The following is a 22,670-nucleotide window of genomic DNA, read 5'->3' on the forward strand; positions in this document are numbered from 1 at the left end:
GCTTTTTTTTGCGTTGGTCAGATTTTTGACACTTCTTATCAAACTGTTTCCCACCTGTGTTAGTCTGGTTTCCTGCTGATCTCAATTCTGCAAAACCACAGCAAAGCGCATCCCTTCTGTCATTAGGCTCCTTAAGTACAAAGAATGTGTATTTTGTCCAAAATCAGCTGTGGAATTAGTAGCTAAGGTGCACAGGCTTCCCAGTTCCTGCTTCCCCAGCTACCTGTGTGCCATGCTTTTTGAATCACATCCCATTCCGTCGTCATCTAAGCAGAATAAGCTTTCTGTGGGACCAGTGAAAATCAACATTACGAGTAAAGTGCCCAGGAAGGGGATGGATGGAGATACAATGGTAATTAAGCTGGCAAAGAAAGTTACGTGGAATCAAATCACCTCACGCTTCCATGCCTTTCTGTCCTTTAAAAAAAAATACTCTGGATACCGGTTTACCCTAATTGGCTCTTCTTTCTGGCAAGCCAAAGAGAGATCAGCTTCTTTTTCACTGCCTTTGTGTCCCTGCTTCCCGTCCTAACCTAGTGTAGTCTTCTGTGAAATTGTTTTCTCTGCAGAGACAGAGTTGCCTCGTCTCTTGTAATTCCACTAGAATAATCCTTGGCTCTGTGCTACAAAAGCGCTAAGTGTAGTCACTGAAGGGAACGCTGGGGAAACATAGGCATCCGCACACATACACCTTAGTGCTGGGGGAATTCAGGCAACTCAGAAAACATGGAAGATTTGCAAATATCTCTTTCTTTCTTTTGATGCTTGCTCTGTGGTAAAGTAGAAAAGGCTCAGGGAGCAGCCAGCCAGGAGGGCGTGCCAAGTGAGCAGAAATAGTGGGGCACTGAAGGCAAATGCAGGGGGAACAAATGCTTTGTGTAGGACCTCACCACATAAGGAGCAGGGTGGTTTGCAGGCAGTGCACGTAGAGACCTGGGACTGCTTAGCATCAGAGCTGAACACAGGGCCAGACCATCAGCATCATAACTCCACTGACCTTACCGCAATTAGTACAAGAGGTTTTGTCCCAGAGTGCTTATGATCTCAAGTGATGAAAATAATAACCTAAGACTTACCTGTCTGTGTAACTCTGTGCTACAAGAGGGAAAGACCTAGTCCTAATTATTTAACTAAACAAAGAATCCTCATCAGCGTCCTGTGACCAAGACAAGCATTGCCCTCATTTTTACACAGAGACATGCAGAGGTAAAGCACGGTTCCTTTAATAGATCTTACAATTCCCAACTCACCATCCAAAGCCCTAGCCATGAGGTGCCAAACCAAAAGGAGGCATAGCTATTACATGTGTGTGATTTAAAGCCAGAAGGGAACACTGTAGTAGGCTTCCCTCATACAACTGAGTAATTTTTTTCCCTTGCTAGATAAATGATGACAATAATACCAAGCTTAACAATTCCCAGTTACACTAGAGAGCATCTCTTTCTGAGAGTTAGCCAATAGCGATTCTCAGATATTATCGACATAGCCTACAGTTCCAGCCATATCACACCAGAGTCCTGGCAGACGGTTCATTGCTCCCTGTGGAGAGAATAGGACTTCTTTCAGAGTTTATTGTCACCATATCAGTATTGCGCCTCAGGTTATCAGCCAGCATCCAAATGGCAGTGCTGAGGAAGATGTTTATCCTATGGTCCGATTATTCAGTAATTTCCTGTTATTATTCTCTTGTATTTGCTTCTGAATCTTGGCCATTGCCAGCAAGAAGATTTGAGCTAGATAGGCATGCTCCAGTTAGTGTGGCAGTGCCCACATTCATAACCTGGTTGTGACCCGTGATGCACTGAACTTTGATGAAGTCTGATAGGTAGTTGAAAATTTTCTGTAGTTGTATCAGCCAGAGTAGATTTAAATCTGAAATCAATTTGTAGACATATCTTTGGCATGGTTCAAGACAGAAGGATGTAGAGCAGGAACCCAGGAGTAGGGAGGCAGCAATTGCCGTGTAATTATGGGGTCTGTCACTTAACATTTACATGTGATGGGTGTCCTAAAAGATGAGAGGTTGTCATTTGCATTATGGATATGCTAATTTGTCATGCTGACAGACAACAGATCCCAACTCATACAGCCATTGTAACTAATTAAACAGACAAACCAATCAACAGACATGGCAGATGAGGATTTTTAATGTGAAGAATTAAATATATAGAGTGACCTTGCGATGGTGCTTAGTATAATTTTGTTTAATACCAGAGTCGTAGCAGGAAATTACCTTAAAAAGCACATAAAGTGTGACAAGGCAGTAATGACGATTTTGCCAGGGTTCCATAGCAGCTTTCATCTGGAGGGATCTCAAAGCATTTTATCAGCTGTCTAGATTCACTTCATGAAAATGAGAATGTGTGAAAATGTAACCTGGATACCAGTGTGCTTGACCAGTGCTTGCTCTGTGCTGAGGTCAGTTCAGTTTCTGTTTTAGTTCAGGCATTGAAGATTAACTCTTTCTTTCTTTGTCTGTCTGTCTACTTGGTCTTTGTCTTGTTCATCGGAGGTGTACTGTACTACGATTAAAGTAGCATGAGGAAGTCTTTTGTACAACACTCAATTGTTATTTTTATTTTACTTCTTTGTTTCCAAGCAGCAGATACGGTGTATCTCCTGCACAGGAAACAGGATCCAATAGCATGAGGATTTACTTCTCAGCTTTGTTGCTTTAAATGCGGTGAACTGGGCAATCCATTTCCTGTCTCTCTCATTCATAAAGCCATCTGGGTACATCAGCTGTGATGGATCATTTCAATATTATGCCTTCTGTCCTGGAAATGGAGCTTTCCCTCCTCTTTTAGATAAAAGCTGCTAATATTTGAGTCCCCATTCTAGTCAACCAGGCCATCAGACATAAGGCTTCCTGACAGCATATTTGTGTCGTGAACATGTGACACTGCTCCTTGCTTCGCTAGCCCAGACAATAAATATTGTGAAGCCAGAGTAAGAAACGAGAAGGGGGATTTACAGTGCATAGCATCATATGGCTTGTAGGCTAGGTTCATCCCTGGGTTACTGCTGTTCAATTCAGAGGAATTATCCCAAGCAATGAATCTGCTCCAATGGCAGACATGCAAGACTGGAATTTCAGCTCTGTTTTTTTAACTCACTCTTGTCCAAAATACATAGAAGAAAGCTTAGCACAGGGTGCTGGGGATTTATACCGAGCTAGGTTAATCCATTGCAGAGGCTGGGGAGAATTTTGAGACTGAGATTTGACTTCAGCTCAGATGCTATTGAGCTTCTAAAGCTATCCAGCTTCCAGAGGGATTCAGGTAACAGCTAGGATGAGAACATTGTCAAAGCTGATATGAAAAGGATTTACAAAGGTAAAGGCTGAGGGAAACTGAGGGAAGGTCCCCAGCAAAGTTTGGTGAGTGGCCAGATTAATTTCTTTGAGAAATTCAAGGCAAGTTACTTTAAAAAAAGTTATTAATCTGCTTGCAAACCTCTTTGAAATTTAACTGAAATTTAAAAACTCAGTTTGTTATTAGATAGCTCAACAAAATGCTCTTTGAGCACTTGGAGCAGTCAGACAGCCAACACTTCTATGAGGCATAAGGACTAGGAATAGAAAATAGTATTGCCAATACTGTAAATCATTACATCCCTCAGCAGAGAATCTCTTTTGGTTGAGGAAGTAATGAAACTGGAAGGGGTTAAATATTCAAACTTTCTAATCAGCCAAGGGTTCAGAACAAATAGTTTGATGTATGATCTGTTCTCCTTTTTTAGTCAAGTTTTAGTTTCCTTACAGTCATTCTTACAATCTTCCTGTGCACATAAAAAGCAGTAGAAGCATTAAGAAGAGTGTTTTTTATACAGGATGAAAGGTGTTCAGGCATACAGTAGCTGTGCAGTTTGCTCCCAGTAGAATCCCAGGCTACATGGAATTTACCCATTATATTTCATTTTGAAGAACATCCGTTCATATGGAAATCACTGAAATTTATCAGATTGTCAGTTTTACTTGTTCAGAAGAAAATTAAACCATATGATGTTTGCAATGCCTGGTAATTTGGACATACAATCTTATACTGACAAACAAACACTCCCCCCGCCCCCACCCCCCCGCCCCCCATAACATGAAACCATGAGCACTTACAATTGGGGTTTCCTGAAATCAAAATTCAAAGGCAGCCCTTGCCGAAGGAGGTGTATGGAACAGAGGGTGAAAAGAAAATGACAGCTATCATATCTGTCTGAATACCTTTGTGGCCTCTGTTACCATAGCATCTGGGCTCTTCTGAATCACTAACCAATTTTGACTGCACAACCCTCCTGTCCAGGGTAGAAGCAGTTCCACGACTTTAAATTCATTCTTCCTATGGAGAGTTAAATGGAGAGGAGGGGAGGGAGAGAGGTATGGAGAGGCCAAATAAATCAGAACCATTTACAAAAAGGTTGAAAATTAAAAGAGAGGGAGGGGAAAGAGGCAAGTGCTAACAGTAAAACGAAAAATGAAGAAGTGCCATGGTAAAAATGATACAATGTCCAGGCAGCCCAGTCCCCAACCTTGAAAACCCCGTGAGTAAAACATTGCTCAGTGAAGATTAATTCTTTCAGTTAACCTTGTTCACAGCAACATCTTTGCAGGTCAGAAAATTATTACTTTCTCACTTTCCAGCTCTCAGGTGGGTTCCTGAATATCTCTGCATATGGATGGGTAGATTGGATTGGCTTAGGCTGAACTGAATTGGCAGACAGATTCCCTAAATCTAGGAATGTTGTGCAGTATCATTCTTTTTCAATACGAATATAACGAGGAAAAAATCCTCCCCGAAACAAACAAAGGGACCACAATATGTTTCCATCAGGCTGTTTTTTTAGCCATTGACCAGGCTGAAATAGCTGCACTGCAGCAGAAGTGTCTGGAAAAATTATGAGGACTTCAGCAAAACTGCAAAAGCTATAGGAGCAAGTTGCTTGTGAGTGCCTGCTCCATTCCCATCTAAAAGGATTCATGCACCTTCCTTCTTTGTAGCTCAGCCCTGAATGTGCTTTCAGCTCCACACTGCAACTATGCAGTATGGAAACACTCGTCTTCCCCTTGTCCACTTTTAGTTGGCAGTTGAGGTCTTTTGACTGTGAGGCTGGATGCTTAGGTTCTCAGTTAGGAAAGATCCTCCATGGGGCCTTTTGGACCCTAGATAAAATTAAGAGCTCGATGCATTTTCATGTCACTGATGTCACCAAACTGATGCAGTAGGGCTGTCGTACACCCATGAGTCAGGGATGGCTCTCCATCACTAAGCAAATACAAACCGGTGATATGCAAGGAAAGTGCTCTACAAGGCAGCACACTCCCCCTTCTCCCTCCAAGCCATCCAGTTGCTTCCAAAAGGCTAGTGATTTAGCCTGGGGAAAACAGCAAAATCTCTTAACGTCCTGCCACTTCTCACATCCCCAGGCAAAGAAGATATGGGGGATAATGGAGTGTCATGTTTGTCTAATGGACTTATTACTACTTACCAATGCAATTTCACCAGCAAAAGCAGGCAAAAATTGATACAGAGATAGCGAGCAGAGCACTGCAGCTTGGTGTTTATTGATAATCCTTGCCCACTGGATATTTTTGATCCTGAGGCAAACATGAGAGCTAGAATGTCCTTAGGCAATTTCTTTTAGGCAGATCCACAGCAGTGTACTGAGGAATAAGGATTCTTAGCTACTCTAAACACTGAGCATTCATTTAGGATAATAAGATCAACTGGTCAGACCTTGCAGGTCACGGATCCTTATGTTTCACTGAACTGGCTTTAAAAGGGCACCAGTTGTTCAAGTCTCAGAAAACTAGATGGTTCCGTGCCACAGGAAAAACAAACAAGCAAAAAACTAGTCTGCCACCAGTGTCCAAGGTGCTAGGGTGAAAATTGACAAGAAAAGCCTGTGTAAAGGCAAGAAGAAGCATGAGAAATTCTCCCTGATCCTTTTAGGATCAGATTCTTTAGCTGAAGAACACAGTAATAGATTGCAGAACCACATCAGATCATTCGAAGAAAAGCTAGATAGAGAAGCAGAAACATATGGCAATGAAAAAGCCTGCCTTGAGAAATGGAAAATAGACCTATTCTGTTTTTAATAATGTGTCAGCCTTTGTATAAACTGGCCCAGAGCCCAAAGAAATGGACTGTTGCTTCCATTTACAAGAAGACCAGGTCTGGTCTTCTGATGGCTCTATAAATAAATGCTCCATTATCTCTTACAAATATCTTTCCAATATGTTATCTGACCCTAGGTTTATTCATTCACAAATTTGGTCATCTTTTATAGCAGACGGTAGTTTCTTACTTTTATCCAGGAGTTTCAAACTGCTCCACACGTATCAGTGATTTCAGCTTGTTAAATGTTACCGAAAAGGAAGCTGAGGCATAGAGAAAATGAAATAAATGTATCCAAATTCATGCTGTGAGTCAGAAACAGAGCCAGGAATAGACTGGCAATGAACATACCAGAAATGATGAAAGGTCAGGACAAAACCCAGGACTCACTAGTTAGATGAAGCTGCCTCTTTACAAGGTAAGACACTCACTAGAGCTAGGATTCACTGTGTGCATGAAGAAAAGCTGATAAAATGGATATTCTTACATTGCTTACACTGTTCTTGTCTATACTTTTCTCTAATTTCCTAGTCTGTATGTTTGTGTCTTTCCCCTCATCAGAAGAAGGTGTGTAGCACTCTGCAATAAGTATTTCGCTGGTAGCTTTGAAACACTGTGTTAATTTTAACCTTCCAAGCTCTGTCATTCAATTGAAGGAAGGGGATGCCTCAGATGGTCGTTTCGCTTTATTTTTCTTGCAGAGGTCTGTATCATGGGTAAGCATATTACATAAAAGAGTCACTGCTTGATGCAATTTGTGTTAGTTCATTAAGCACAAGATATGATTAACATGAACACTTCTTTAATCAACCAAAGATGCTGTTACAGACACTTAAAAGCCCTGTGCACTTCTAGCTGTTCTTTTCTACATATTGCTGCTCTGCCCAGATTTGTAGGAGAGCAGACAGTTCACAGTCTCTACACGCCGGCATAGAGCAATTTTGAGCCATGGTAGCAGTTTCAATGTCGGATCAGAGAAACTGCAGAAGAATCTGCTTCTTCCCTGCAAATAATTCCCTAGCTTTTGCACTTAAACCAAGTATCTGGGCTGTTATGCACCAGGAAGGAACTATTCCATTAACTGAGGTATAAAGAGCTGTGTAATGCTTAAGCAAGATGTGGAACGTCAGATTACTAAGACCCCTGTTTCACCCAGCAAACCACTACAATGCAGGTCTGTTCAGGCTAACCCAGAAAGAAACAAAACGATTTTTATTATCATCTTCTTTCTTGGTTCCCTCTGCCTTCAAGCCGGTTTGACATAAGTTATTGTTTCCATCGTTAGCTCCATAAAGATATGAACAGACATGGTCTTTTCTTGTATCTTACCTTGTGGTAGCTTGTCCGTATTTCAGTACTCTTTGTTACCAGTCTTGTTATTTAAATAAAGAATGACTGTCTCCTCACCGTTTCATTCTTCTTTTCCTAGGCTTAGACTAGCTGAGGCCAACTGCATCTGCCCCTGGCTGCAGTGGCTCAAACGTGTGGCTTTGTGTCCTTGCCGTAATGGGAGTTACTTGGCATCTCTTTGCCAGTCTGGTATTATCAGACTGGGAGTTACTTGGCATCTCTTTGCCCAGTCTGGTATTATCAGACTGTAGAGCAAGCTAAACAAAGAGACACAGACGCTGCTTACAATTCACTTTGGCTACTCACTGCAGTCTGGTGATTCTCCATTACATCTCTGCTCATTATGAATACAGATAACAGACTATCATGAGCTGAGTAGCCTTATCCTTAAGAGATAAAACTAATCTGTGTGCTTAGATCAGCAGCCTTGTTCTTGCCTAATCTCACCTTGGAAGGCACAGTAATTGCAGAAACATAGAAAGGAAGTAAAGAGTAAGGGCGTGAGAAACCCAGTGAATGTATCCCTCTAGTTCTACCCTCTGAGCCTGTGGGCTTGCACTGGTTCCTAGCCACATCTTTTCTGACTATTGTGCATTTACACCGTGCATCGTAAAGAAGCAGTCTTTTACAAGAATTCTTTTGTTCAAATAAAAACAGAAATAAACCTTATGCATGGCCTCAAGAATAATCATGCTGGGTAAAAGAACCTCTTGTACTCAAAGCTGAACTGGTACAATAGGCACCATGTGCAAAACACTTTCCTTTTATACTAGATTTCCTCTCTTTTCCATGTTTTGGCTTTCTTTTGTTTTTTCTCAGAACAAAAGCAACATCCATATAGTCTGATAGCCTTGGTGTCAGATGGCTGTCTTTTGACCCTACTCTAATGCAAACAATGAAAGCAATAAAAACAAGGTTGTTCAAGTTGGAGTTCAAGCTCTAAACCAACTAGGTTCAAGCAGGTGCACAGTCCTGCTAATACTACTTGTAGCTTGCAAAGAAATGCCTGACCCAAAGGCCTGCATTCAGCTGCAGCAGACAGATCTAGATGCATGTTTCCTAGATGGGTTTCCGTTCTTACTGTGGCCTAGGCCAGACCTTTTAATCTTACTTTGAGCTTGTTTTTGGAGAGAAATCCAATATGACCTATAATCCACATCCAGATTTCCTTCCGGGCTGACTTTGTAGTGGTTATCCTGAAACCGCAGTGATTTGGCCATTCCCAAACTCAATGCCAAAATCTAGCTCCTTGGCTTTGGTGAAAATCTATACCAAAGCTTTTGAGACACAGTCTTCTCCTTTCAACTCATGCCATTTCAGCCTCCAAATGTGAGCTGAGACTGCAGAGTTATAAATGAAAAAACAAAAAGGCATCCAGTTTGTAAAATCTATGACTTAATATTGATTTTGGACATCCCATGAATTGAAACAAGCCTTCTGTGCAGAAATCCTCCAAAGATGCCATGTTCACCTCTCCTCTTGACATAACATTTTATCGATCTCCATGTTTGTGCCACATGAATGATGGATTATCGCATATCAAACCTTGCAGTATTCATTTAATGCCTTTGAATAAAACATTTCTCACAGATTAACTGAGCAGTTTTAAGTGAACAACCATTTTCATCTGTTTTAAATTTTCATGGGTACTTTTCTGGAGAACAAGTACATTGTTAATAATTGAAGGGAATGAGACCTTGCTAATCTCTTTGTATTTTAATAAAGTCCTGTTGCACCCCGTTCATTTATTTTTAAAATATCAGCATTTATAAAAATTCATTAAATTTACTTCCCTCCCTTTGAAATGAATAATCCTGAGATTACATGAAAAGAAGTGATTATTTATGTACCAGGGAACTGGAATTTCATTGTGTCCAGATAGCTATAAATGTGGTTTGTGATGGATTGAATGGATGAGAGGAGGGAGAAACACTTTTCAGTGGAAGCAGAAATGCACTGGAAGAGCAAGTTTAGAAAGAGAGGAAGGTGTAGAGAGAAAGAAGCAGGAGGCCAGAAGAGACAGAATAGGGAAGCAGTTTGGTCATAGAGACAGATGGGCACATAAAAACAAGACAAAGTGTGGGCAGGTAAATATGTAGAAATATATGTACATAGATGAATGCATACATCTTTCTAATATGTTTTTTTCTCTCATTCTGTCCTTTCATCTTCATCTACGATGCTATTCTGGTGACCTATGAGACTCTTTATCCAGTTCACCTTTTGTCTTTTGTCTCTCACTGTCAATCCTTTTCTGTGCCTCACACTCCAATTCAAATCTTCTCTGCCTGTGCTGAGAGCTTCTCAAAGCTTGACTTTACACGGTCCCATTTCTCTTTTTCAAATACAATTACTTCTTTACACACAGCCCCAGGATTACATTTCAAAGGAGAATAGAAAACCCAATACGTACATGATTTCTTTTATCATTATCAAGACAATGTCAACCCTTAGAATGCTGGTCTCAAAAATATTTCATTCCAGCAAGTTTCATTAAATTCAGTGGTCAGATAGAGCATGTTTGATACAGAGATCTGATAGAGTCCTGAAGGCTCCCGGAGATGCTATACGTTAGTCATGCATGGTCAGAACAGCAAGTGAGTGAAGAGGCTTTGGCAGCAGTAGTGAAAAAAACAAAATAAATGCATTAGGTGCCCTCCTCAGAGGATGTTTGTGCACGCAGAGAGAGGGATTAGTTCTCTAACTCTACGTTAGTACAGATTTTTGTGACCAGTAGATTTTTGCTGATTACAACCACTCTTGAGCTATTCCGCTTTCAGTTCTATATCTGGTAATTGTCTTTTGGTTTGAAGGGGCTATGTTGAGAGGGTAGTAATCAAACACTCATGCCATAAACTGAGATCTCTGCCTCCTCCAAGAATCTCTTTGAAACGTTGCCTGTAAATTGCTTGTTGATATTTGACCATGAGTCACCTCTGCATAAATCTTTGCCAGGTATTAAAACCATTGAAAAGGTGCTAGAATGCTGAGATAAGTTGATGTATTCGTGGGAGAAACAGAAATTGGACTGGGCAGCACAGCTTGCTGTGGTGGGTTGACCCTGGCTGGATGCCAGGTGCCCACCAAAGCCGCTCTATCACTCCCCTCCTCAACTGGACAGGGGAGAGAAAATATAATGAAAGGCTCATGGGTCGAGATAAGGACAGGGAGAGATCACTCACCAATTACCATCTCGGGCAAAACAGACTCAACTTGGGGAAATCAGTTTAATTTATTACCAATCAAATCAGAGTAGGATAATGAGAAATAAAACCAAATCTTAAAAACACCTTCCCCCCACCCCTCCTTTCTTCCCGGGCTTAACTTTGCTCCCAAGTTCTCTACCTCCTCCACCCCAGCGGCTCAGGGGGACGGGGAATGGGGGTTGCGGTCAGTTCATCACACGTTGTTTCTGCCGCTCCTTCCTCCTCAGTGGTAGGACTCCTCACACTCTTCCCCTGCTCCAGCGTGGGCTTCCCACAGGGTCACAGCCTCCCTCGGGCATCCGCCTGCTCCGGTGTGGGGTCCTCCATGGGCTGCAGGTGGATATCTGCTCCACCGTTCACCTCCATGGGCTGTGGTGGGACAGCCTGCCTCACCATGGTCTTCACCATGGGCTGCAGTGGAGTCTCTGCTCCGGTGCCTGGACCACCTCCTCCCCCTGCTTCTTCACTGACCTTGGTGTCTGCAGAGTTGTTTCTCTCACATGTTCTCACTCCTCTCTCTGGCTGCAGTTGCGCAGGATTTTTTCCCCTTCTTAAATATGTTATCCCAGAGGTGCTAACGCTGTCACTGATGGGCTCGGCCTTGGCCAGCAGTGGGTCCGTCTTGGAGCCAGCTGGCATTGGCTCTGTCGGACACAGGGGAAGCTTCTAGCAGCTTCTCATAGAATCCACCCCTGTAGCCCCCCTGCTACCAAAACCTTGCCATGCAAGCCCAATACACTTGCGTTTAGATAGGCAGCCTTCTGTGTGAGTGTCGTCAAGCAACAAGTTGTGAAAACCTGTTGTGGGAAGGAGCTTAAAACAGTTCTGCATTAAATCTTCCTGTAGAGGAGAAAATCTTCTTTTTTCACATTTTTAATCAAGTTTCTGCTTAGCTGTTTACTGATGAGCTCATGACGGGGGATAGAAAAAGGCAAAATCAGTGCATGAGACAGATTTTTAATGGAGCTGCTGTTATTGAGCTAAGCAGGTTGAGTTTGATCAGTATTTAGGGTGGGACTTCTCAAAAAAAATGCTACTGTACTGCTAGAAAGGGTATTGTTCAACAAGATGTCGTGGTTTAACCCCAGCCGGCAGCTAAACACCACGCAGCCGCTCGCTCACTGCCCCCCCCCCCGGGATGGGGGAGAGAATCAGGAAAAAAAACTGAGATAAAGACAGTTTAATAGGACAGAAAGGAATGAAAAACAATGATAATGATAATAATAATAATATGACAATAGCAACACTAAAAGAATTAAACTATACAAAGTAAGTGGTGCACAATGCAATTGCTCACCACTCGTTGACCGATGCCCAGTTAGTTCCCGAGCCGCGATCCCCCCTCCCAGCCAGCTCCCCCAGTTTATATACTGGGCATGATGTCACATGGTATGGAATAGCTCTTTGGCCAGTTTGGGTCAGCTGTCCTGATGGTGTCCCCTCCCAGCTTCTTGTGCCCCTCCAGCCTTCTTGCTGGCTGGACATGAGAAGCTGAAAAATCCTTGACTTAGCATAAACACTACTTAGCAACAACTAAAAACATCAGTGTGTTATCAACATTCTTTTCCTACTAAATCCAAAACACAGCACTGTACCAGCTACTAGGAAGAAAATTAACTCTGTCCTAGCCGAAACCAGGACACAAGAACATCAGTGTATTAAGTACCTCTAATCAGGTCCTTGGCAAAGGAGTATGGTCACAGAGGGTGGTATCAGTCACTGCCATTTGGTTGGATATAAAACTGAATGTCTGAGTACTAGTGATCTGGGACGCCTTCCCATTTGCAGACTAATATTCTTCCTATCTGTATTCCCCTTGGATTTGCACGAGTTACAGTTCCTTTCACTTCCTATCTCAGACTGTGTAGCATCATCCTTAAATAGCTGTCATATTCCACCCAAGGTGGAATTTGCTGCATTTCAGTGGTGGATAAAGTGATTTCAGTTTTTGTATAGGAGAGAGATCACATGGAAACTGGGCTAAGCCCTGGGCCATGCCCTAGCAATTTATGCTACCTCTGTGGCACAAAGCAGTTGGGAAACTGGATTGTCCATTTGCAGACAGGTTCCCAGAAGCACGTGCAGCTGGCATAGCTATCTGTATCACCCCATCCGTGGCCCTGCAGGGGCACATCCTTGCGATTCCTCCTCAAAGTATTTCTGACTACTGGAGTGCCCCTGGGTCATGCTCATTTATGCCATGGGCTGGTACCCTGTGGCACCAGGCACAATGCAAAGGTTGGACTTTCACATCAGTTGGAATTTTATCTTGACCCTGTACATTAAATGCACAGAACCAGTTTCATCTGGGGTGTAAGCTTCCCTGAACAGCCAGGTAAGAAGGATACAAGAGCAATTAATTGATGGGATAGTTCACACATGCTCAGTGTTTGTCCAGTTCTGTTGTACAGTAAATCAGTTCCAAAACACAGTCAGGCAGCACTGCATGCTTGGGGAAATGCCACCTAATTTGCATCTATTATTCCTGGTGTATCTCCAATTATGGTCTTTGGCTCATGCATCTACAGACAGTGAAGAAGGAGGTTCTCTCTTAGGGCAGTAAATAGCTGGCTTGTCCTCTCCTTGAAAGTGAAATAAGTTTACATCTTTCCATTATGCATTTGTTTAGAGCAATTGCCTTTCTACCAGGTCAGCAGTTCGTCACTATGTACCTACTTGTCTCTAGAAGGTATGGACTGCCTCTTTCCTGCAGTTCGGGCCCAGCTGACTGTGACTGATGGCTTTGCTTAGACCTTGGGAACTTCAGGCCAGCAGTACATCTCAGCAGAAATAAGGATTTAGCCTTTTTAGAAAACAAATGACGTGTCTGGAAGTTCACTCTCTCTCTGGAGTATAACACAATCAGTGCTCACACGACTGCTGCGCACACTCCCTGTGACCACAGGCTGGAGAGTAATGCAAGCCAGGGCTCAGCTGCAAACCCTTTGTACTTCTATGACATGGGCTTATTTGGGCTTGAACTGCGAGTGATGTCAGTGCTCTTGTCACTTGAAGCTCTGGCCTCCTGATGATCCTATTTTTGCAACTGGCTTGTCCCAAACTGACCTCCTTTATCTGCTACTTAGCAAATGCACAGTCACACACACACCATGGCACCTGGGCATGCAATCACACAATCCCAAATTCATATGAGCCAATTCACTCTCTTTCTTGTCCCATCTCGTTGCACTTACATGCATTTTTACATCTTACAAACAGAATCATGAGGGTTAAATCTCTCCAACACACAGGCTGTTGTGGGCACGTGCTTTCTTGCTTGTAGATACAGCCAGACACACAATCTCAAGTTCACAAGCAGTAACATTCAAAATACAAATATTCATAATTCCCTTTCTTTCTTGTGCATGTTTACACACAGCTATAGCACAAACACAGTCACTTTCATCCATAAGTACTCTGGTTCTCGTATTTCCACAATCAAAGTCTCACGAGCCCTCAGACATTGTCTGTCTTGCGCAGACACAATCCCTTGAAATCATTAGATATGTGTGAACACCAGTGCATAATATGCACACTGTATGACAGGTGAAGTTATCCAGGCCACCCTCCTCTGCATCACACATCCACTGTCAGTGCAGAGATCAAATGAAAACATGTTTTTATTTTTACTTTACTTAAGATGGACAAAATTAATGAACTGAACTTCACTCTAGGATCAGCAAGGCAGCTGTGGGAATGTTTTGAAATCATGTTACACTGAAGGTCTCTTATTTTTTAATATCCCCATATCCCCAGGTGTATTTTCAAATATGATCTATGGGTGAATACTGAGCCAGCTGTAACCCTGACAACAGTGACCCAGATGGTAATCAGCAAAATGGACTAATTGAATAATGTTGAGTTAGAACCAGTGCTTTGCAGAACTCTGTTAGACCCTGCAGTAACTCGATATAATTTGAAGTTGTTGAGTGAATTTCACATTCTCCATTGTGATCCCACACCTGGAGATGCTGGAAGGGACTTGCATATGGACAGCACAGAAAATATAAGAGAAACAGCCCAGTGCGGCAGTGGGTACCTGGGGACATCTTTCTGGAATTAAAAGAACTGGATTTATTTATCACCATAAAACTCTTTGAGGCCCTTGAATAACCTAGAGGCACGACTATTCATTAACAGTCAACAGTCATAGTCAGGGACAGATCTGCCGTACCCCTTAGTAGAGTTAGAACACCATGGCTGCGTATTTTTAGGGCTTTCCATTAGGTTATGAGGCTTACCTGTGCCCTGAAAAGGGGAGGGACGTACAGCAGGTTTGTGGATGCTTTTTCTCTGCTGGAATACTAACCCAAGTTGTTAACGTGAAACCTCATTTCATATGTAATGTGCTGCAGCGCTGCGTAGGCTAGGCCAGGTTGGATGGGGCTTTGAGCAACCTGGTCTAGTGAAAGGTGTCCCTGCCCATGGCAGGGGGGTTGGAACTAGATGATCTTTAAGGTGCCTTCCAACCCAAACCATTCTATGATTCTATGTTGCAGGGGCACTCTGAGCATCATTGCTCACAGGGACAGGCAAGGCTGGTAGGATGGGGTTCCTGTGGAGCTGAGTGCATTTGTACTAAGGGCCACCATACCTCTGTTAGGACACAAGCAGGAGAAGATGTATTAAATGAGTCAGCCCACATAGAGAAATATAACAAACATCTGGAGGGAAATAGGAGTTAGAGTATCAAAATGGTTGCTAAAAAAAGGGATGAGGAGCTAGTTCAGGCCTTGCCACCCATTGAGGCTATGGGAAGCACACAGGGCTGAAAGGCTGGGCCCAGCGTAGAGAGCAGAGATCTGTTCCCAGTGTTGACTGAGACGTCTGGGCTAGTGGTGAGTGTGGGAGGCCGTGATTCAGCCACCCCCAGGGCCTGTGTTTCTGCGAGCTTTGAATCAGCCTAGCTGCAGCAATAGAGAGGGATGATTGGAAGCAGAAAACGAAGCATCTGTGAATGGGAAGGGGCATTGACTTTCTGGCATTAACTTTTGAGACCCTTTTTGGCAGCCCTAGCAAGGAGAAGAGTAATGAGCAACGGCCAGTGTTGTTGCTGTGCAGAGACCACTCCAGCCAACTGATTTATGGGGCAACTAAATAATTGAGCCTGCCCCTGCAACGCTGTATAATTCTTGTTCTGTCACCAGGGCTGAGGTGTGCCTGGGCCATATGGGCTTAGGATGGTTGCTTGACAAGCTCCTCTTCCTCACTGTACCCAGGACACTAGCACTGAGCCAAGACAGAAGGGTATGAAAGAAAGGGGCAACTGGAGTAGCAGCAGAAAGATGCTGCTGGTGGGGAATGTTGGGAATAGTTCTTGGATGAACGAGGAGCCCAGAGCAATGCAAGGTAATTGCCAAGAACAAGACCAGGTCAGTCCAAGCCTGGAGCATCCATCAATTTAGCCATGGTAATTCCAGCAGACATGCACAACTTTGTCCCTGCTTGAGAGGAGAGACCAAGGGAACCTCTTAGCTGCAAAGGTCTGAAGAGCTTTCTCCTGTACAAGTCATTTCAGCTATGGTGATTGTTTGTGTGCTGCTAACTCCATTAAGTGTAACAACTCCAGGAATGCTACAGCTGTAATGATGTATTACCCCTAATAATGAGTCCATTCGTGACAATTGCAGTCCCCAGTGGGAAAAATGTTTTGAGACTACATTCAAAGGTCCATCAGTGGATAGGGGCTTGGAGTGAAAAGTCAGGAGAGGGATGAAGACACCCAGGTATAGGGGGTGGTTGTGGGGGGGAGGTTGATGATATGCTTTTGCCAAGATAGTCTGCGTGGCATCTGACATTTCAGAAAGCTGTAAAAAGCCAGAAAGTAAACAAGCCTCATTAATTCCAACAAAGGGCAATGTATGTAGCTGCCAGCTCCTGCTCTTTTTGTTAGCTTTCCCCCTTATTGTCTAAGGGCTTCATTATCGTAAACAGCTTCACAAATTGCATAACAAATAGAGCTTTAAAATATTTAAAGAACAGTCAAATGGTAGGTAACTCATATTCCACGGAGTGAGTCTTTTTCTTCTTTCCTTCTTTCCATTGTCATAGATCCCTCCTTTTCTCTTTCTCCCACTTCACCTTGTGTCTCTGCTCCCTTGATGTCTTCCTTGCTCTCTGCTTCTGCCCCTCTCTTCGTCTCTCTCCTCCTCTGTCAGCTTCTCACTCTGCCAGACAGCACGTGTGTGTTCCCAATGCCTCCAGTGTTTAGCAGTTATTTTCCTAGCTGTTGGGAAGGAAGAGATTTGGGGTGGAAAATTTAATGAGGTGATCCATAAGCCAGTTGTTTCCAATTTGTGTTTGTTTCTTGCTGGAACGAGATAATTTGTACATCCACTTGGCAAACTGAGGGACAAAGTGTCAGAACGAAGCTCTGTGACACACACAGACTTTCACGTGCTTTTGCTCATGTATGATTTGGGAGATGCAGAGCTGTAGCAGGGTCACAGCTAAACTCAAGCTAAGCCCCACCCCAGGCTATGCCCAGCATAAATCTGCCAGGAAGAGATCCGCAGGCAGGGCGCCTTTCAGACAGAGGGAAGCAGCTTGAGAAAGCAGCTGACATCGAAGAGCACACGCAGCAGTGACAGACATTATTTGCAGAGGTGCCAAATAATTTCTGCAGGCTATTTTGGTTCAGGCACAGGGTAGCGAAACCATGCTCCCTCATAATAGCCTATCGTGCTGAGGAGCGCCTGGATATGGATGGCAATTCATCCAGGGGTGCTCTCCCTCTCTTTTCTTAGGGCTAGTCTGTTGGCCCACACATAATATTAGAAGATGCTGTATTGTTAGATATGAAGCATCATATTCAGGCATGAATTTATTTTCAAAAGCAAAGATTTGTAGTCTGTTCCTGTTTGTGGAAAGGTCCCTTTTTGAAAGACCTGAACCAAAAAAAGATACAGACTCACCTATGGATACTAGGGACAGCTCTCCCGGCTTGGTTTATTTCTTTCTGCTAAATTCTGTGAAATTCAAACTGGGCAAAAGTGAATATTGCTCAGCCAAGGATTGTTTTATTATTTAACAAGCCTATCCAGAGTTGTAATCAAAGTAAAGAGCAACTTGGGAGTATATTTTTAATATCATGCTCCAGGATGATGTCACACTGTGTCTTAAGGCTAAGATATGATGTTGGAGATTTGGTTACTCCATATCCACTGGAGTAGGAGTTCATACTCAGGATGATCAAAGAGGCGATGTGACAGTTTTATCTTGTGGCTATTGGCCTCCTGCATAAAGGAAGGTAGGTGCAAAAGTCCAGCCATTCTCATTTTAAACTAATCCAGCGCAGATATGTGAGATGAGAGTAGCTGCACAGAAGTCCGGACTCCTTCCCAAGAGTTCAGGTACGGTCTTCTCTGTGGCCTGCTTGCCTGGGCTCTCTGTTTCTGCTCTTTTCGTGTCAGCCTATGACACTGAGACTATGCAGCATAGAGAAACTCCTTCTTTGCTCTGAGGATCAGCCCGAAAGCAATCTCCTATCTTCTGTGGCTCCCCTGCTGCTGCTTCAGAAGTTTCCTGTTACATGAGCCTGGAATTCATTCTCTGCTACCACGGCTTGTGGTTAATAGTGCCGCTAACTTCAGCGCCACTGAGATCTTTCCTCCAGCTGGAGAATCACCATGGAGACCCCTGATGTGTCTGTGCACCCAGCACACCTCTTGGCCCTGGCATTAATCCTTCTGCAATGTACCACAAAGTCAGCTTTAGCTTGGAGGAGCGATCAAATAAATACGAAAACTGCTCCCAGAGGAGGTAAATATTCGCTAGACAAGCAGAAAGAAAAGCAATAATATACCATGTAAGCTACTGCCTTTTATTAGCTCAGCTCCCTTTTCTCCCCTTGTAAAGTATTGTTGCATTGTTATATTAATCTTTACTCTGAAGCAAATTAAAGCAGGGACAGTTGTCAGAGTATTATTAAGAACATCTGTTTAATTAGGGCTGCCTTTGCATCCATTTGAGAGAGAAATGTAACACCCCTGTTCATCCACTCCTGCTGTCTCACTCCCCCTTCCTACCCTTCCCCAGCTACGTTGCGTGCCAGAGGAAGAACGTGTAGTGAATACAGGAGCACCTGGGGCCTTTATTACCTCCCATTTCCTCTGCTCATAAAAGGTGTCAGTTCTTCCTGTTAATGCTGGGGAAGGAGGCGGGGCAAGGCAGGGAGGTATAGCTGTCGTGGGGTTTTTTAGTGATCTCTGTCTTGAGAGCCTCTATCCCTGCTTTCTTCCCCTCAGAAAATAATTTGGAATTCTGTAAAGAGATCATGAACAACTATTAATTATCATTAGCAATTTGCCATTCCAGGCCAGCGTTTCATCTGGGAATCTCAGAGCAGTTTTACAAATGCTAATTAATTGAGACTACTTCATGAAGTAGTCTGTTAAACTCATTTTACAGGGGTAAATCAAGGCTAAGAGATATGAAGCGACTTCCTTGAGTCGAAGGTGGTGCTGCCAGTGGAACCTAGGCTTCCCAGCTACAAATCACATGTTGCAGCCACGCCACAAGTGAGGTTCTCAAGCTCTCCCGCCTTCCCTGCAATGCCCCAGCTGGATGATGGCATCCCCTCTGACACTTACACAAGGCAACACCAGGAGGTGGTAAAAACAGTCGCCAAAGCTTTGGCCTTGTCCATTTCTTTGTCTTCACAAGATGGTTCACAAAATACAGGTTCACTAATAATGATAAAATCTAACTGCAGTCAGATTGCCAGAATTTGAAGGGAGGTACGGGACTGCTCTGAACATATTCTGTTCTTCCTTAAACACTTGCTACTGGTCTTTGTCAAGACTGTGATCCAGCAAGGCTTTTGCTCTGACCCATTCAAAACAGTTCCTACAATCTTATGCCTGTCTGTCTCCCTTTCTCCATGTATCTCTGCATTTCTGTGTCTTTCCAGATTGCAGTATCTGATTGTCTAGGCACCATTTCTTCCGTATTTATGTAGCCATTTACCCAGGCAGCGAGCAGTGAATTAATCATTATGTCTACAGTCTCAGCTGGGAGAGGTATTGACTCATAGATTCAAGTCCAGGAGGCCAAGAGCTTGTTTGTTACCTGATAAGACTAAACTTCATTTGGGGCTGCCCAAGATGTCACGGGTGGTTTAATGAACTAACTTCATGAACTATGAAGGTCGGAGCTTGGCTCTGCGCCAGCGCACAGGAAGCACAGTTTGTGTATCTGATTGGTCCTATTCTGTGTGCAGCAGTTCGGCATGCTGCAGATCACAGCAGTGCAGGGAAGCGCTTGCAGCAAAGAACAGTTAGGAATTCACAAGGGTTGAGAGAAACGGAACTAACTTTGCTGCCGCAACCCCTTCTCTTCTCCGTGCCCTATCTGTCCCGTCATATGTTTTTGAAAATTAGAAATTTCAATTAAGTCAAACCTTTTTCTCCATTTAGCACGGACCATTTTCCCCTAACAGTATATTCCCTGAAAGGTCTGCCTGTTCAATCGTATAAATTATCCACAGACTCAGGCTATCTGGTGAGTTAATCAGGTTTAGAGCTATGTCAGGTCACTCAGAAGTTCAAAGCAGTCCAACCCTATGTGTGAATCCAAATTCCAGTGAGCAGTCTGAGGTATTGTAGCAAGAGCTGTTTTACATGCTAGAAATAGTAAAAAACCCATAAATCCTAGCTCAATTTACAAGTGCTTAGAAATATCTGGAGTTCTGGGATAGTCTAAAAAATCTGGACTCTGAATATTTGAGGCTTTCCCATTATTGTAAGTATTAACCATATAATTAGGTATTATCTGAGAATTATCCATAAATACTCACCACAACATGATATTTGCTAAGTAATAATTAGGCTATGAAAGGAACTCAAATAATACCTTTGTCTAGAAAATTAAAGGCCCTGCATTGCATTTATACAGCACCATGCTGAGGGGGTAATAGGGTTTAAAATTGCCGTAAATTACAGTTAGACCAAATCTCAGCCCCCTTAAGTGTAAAGAAGCTACAGGGCAAAAGAGAATCAGGCCTCCAAAGAAATTTTAGAGAAAGCTATGTAGATTACGGTTTTTTACGGCAAGTTTGAAATCCAGTCAGTGGAAGATGCAGGCATCACAGTGTGCTTTACCATCCAGCTTCAGAGGAGCTGTCTGGCTGTTGTCAGCACGATGGAAGGCCCCCAGGCCATGTTCACACGTTTCTGATACCAGATTAGATGGTGTGCAGGAGCTTGTCGTGCTGTACCCAGCTCCCTGGGCACTGCACAGAGCCATGCGCTGGCAGCTACAACATCCCTCATCGATGGGTTGACCATGTTACAAAAAAAAGACAGGACAAGGTACTAGGTCCGTTCACAGGGACAGCACCTGTGGACTACACCTCCTTCAACATTTTCATTTTAATTGAAGTCCCCATTTTCCAAACTCAGGTTCTTCTCAGAAGTACAGGATTTTTCTTCTCTAAACTTTTCACTATCTTAGATTGGGTTAAATGAGAGCTATCAAGGATGGAAATTATTTCAAGGGGATGGAGTTACATTTTGCTTTGGTTTGCAACGTTTCAAAACTCTCCTGATGAGCACAGCAGAATCTTACCTATTTATTTATCATCATTAGAGATTTTGAGTTGAACCTAAGGAAGACAAACATGCAAATTTCATTGAATTTCGTATTTCCATTAGATTCATTTCAGAACCACAGGGCACAAGCACATTTAGGGCAAGCCTTTGCTGCATAGGACTAAGTGCTGAGTGTCTCAAAGCAGACCACAAAATTAAAGGAGAATTTAAACAGTAGATCATTTGTATTTCAACTTTGCCCTCCCTCCCCCTTTGAACACAGTGTAAAACAGGGATAGTAACCTTCCGCATGAACTCCCATCTCAGTTTTATAAATATAAATCCACTCATGTTTGTGTAGGTGTGTATAGATAAGCACTTCAGAAGAGATTGGGAGGAAGTGAAGAGTTCTGCACGCATAGCAGGGCTTGAAAAGCAAGCTGCAAATAAGGCTTAGGGCCACACAAAGAGCTTTGAAGGTAAAACAAAACCCTGAGTAGCTGCTCAGTTGCAGGGCGCCATGTCTACTGGACGAGGATAGAATCAGCTTTGGATGAGGATGGGGTCACAGAGGTAAGATATGGTGGGACACTCTCCTGGCAAAATGATCATAATGCATCTGCAGAGAGAGCTGAAATAAACATGGCTGGGTTCTGAAATTGTCTAACGTTTGCATGCAGGAACTTGGAACTTGGCCATTAAAGATAGTATTTAAGGTTGGGGTTTTTCCCCTCTCTTAATCTGATAGGTTCTTTTAATTTTAGCACTGGTGATCTCTATGTAGTAGAAAAAGCACACTTCTAGCATCCTGTCTGAAACCCAGGATGTACTAAAAGCTCATTGTGTCCTAGCAGTTGGCGGTTTATGGCTTTTTCAAGAATAAAAGCAGCATTTGACTTTTGGAAATGGAAAAGAACAAGAGCATACTGCTTATGTGAGGCTTCCTTATTCCTCTTCCTGTGTGCTTTACTTGTGGGATTACAACACATTTACATTTCCTCTCCTGTGCAGCCGAACCTCTAAACGGATACTTTGGTACCTGGTGCATTTTGATCAATAATACTTGCTGTCTCTTAGTTACTTGTAGAGAGGGACTATAAATGAGAACACGCAATACAGCAGGGTGCTATAACCGCTGGCATAAGTCACCCCTCGCAGCAGCTGACACGTGACTCCTTTTGCCTTGAATATGTTTGCCTGGGTATAGTAGTGCATTCCTGGTCACTATATTTTGAATAGTGATTTTCTATGGATGAGACCCAGCTCTCATCTTGCTTCTTGTTTGATGGCTCCTTGAGCTCTCTCCTTACCCAAGAGAGGAAGAAAAGACATTTTCCAGCAAAGAGTTGTCTGCACTGAATGGAAATTTAGTCTTTGTGTGCTTTAAACACTTTCATAAATAGATCAGAGCTGATGAAAGGTGCTAGTGCAGCAGTCGTAGCAGTTGGAATCCTCTGCAGGAGGGGAACAAAATGAGC

The sequence above is a fragment of the Gymnogyps californianus genome, chromosome 25 (assembly GCF_018139145.2).
Source record: "Gymnogyps californianus isolate 813 chromosome 25, ASM1813914v2, whole genome shotgun sequence".
Taxonomy (NCBI): domain Eukaryota; kingdom Metazoa; phylum Chordata; class Aves; order Accipitriformes; family Cathartidae; genus Gymnogyps; species Gymnogyps californianus.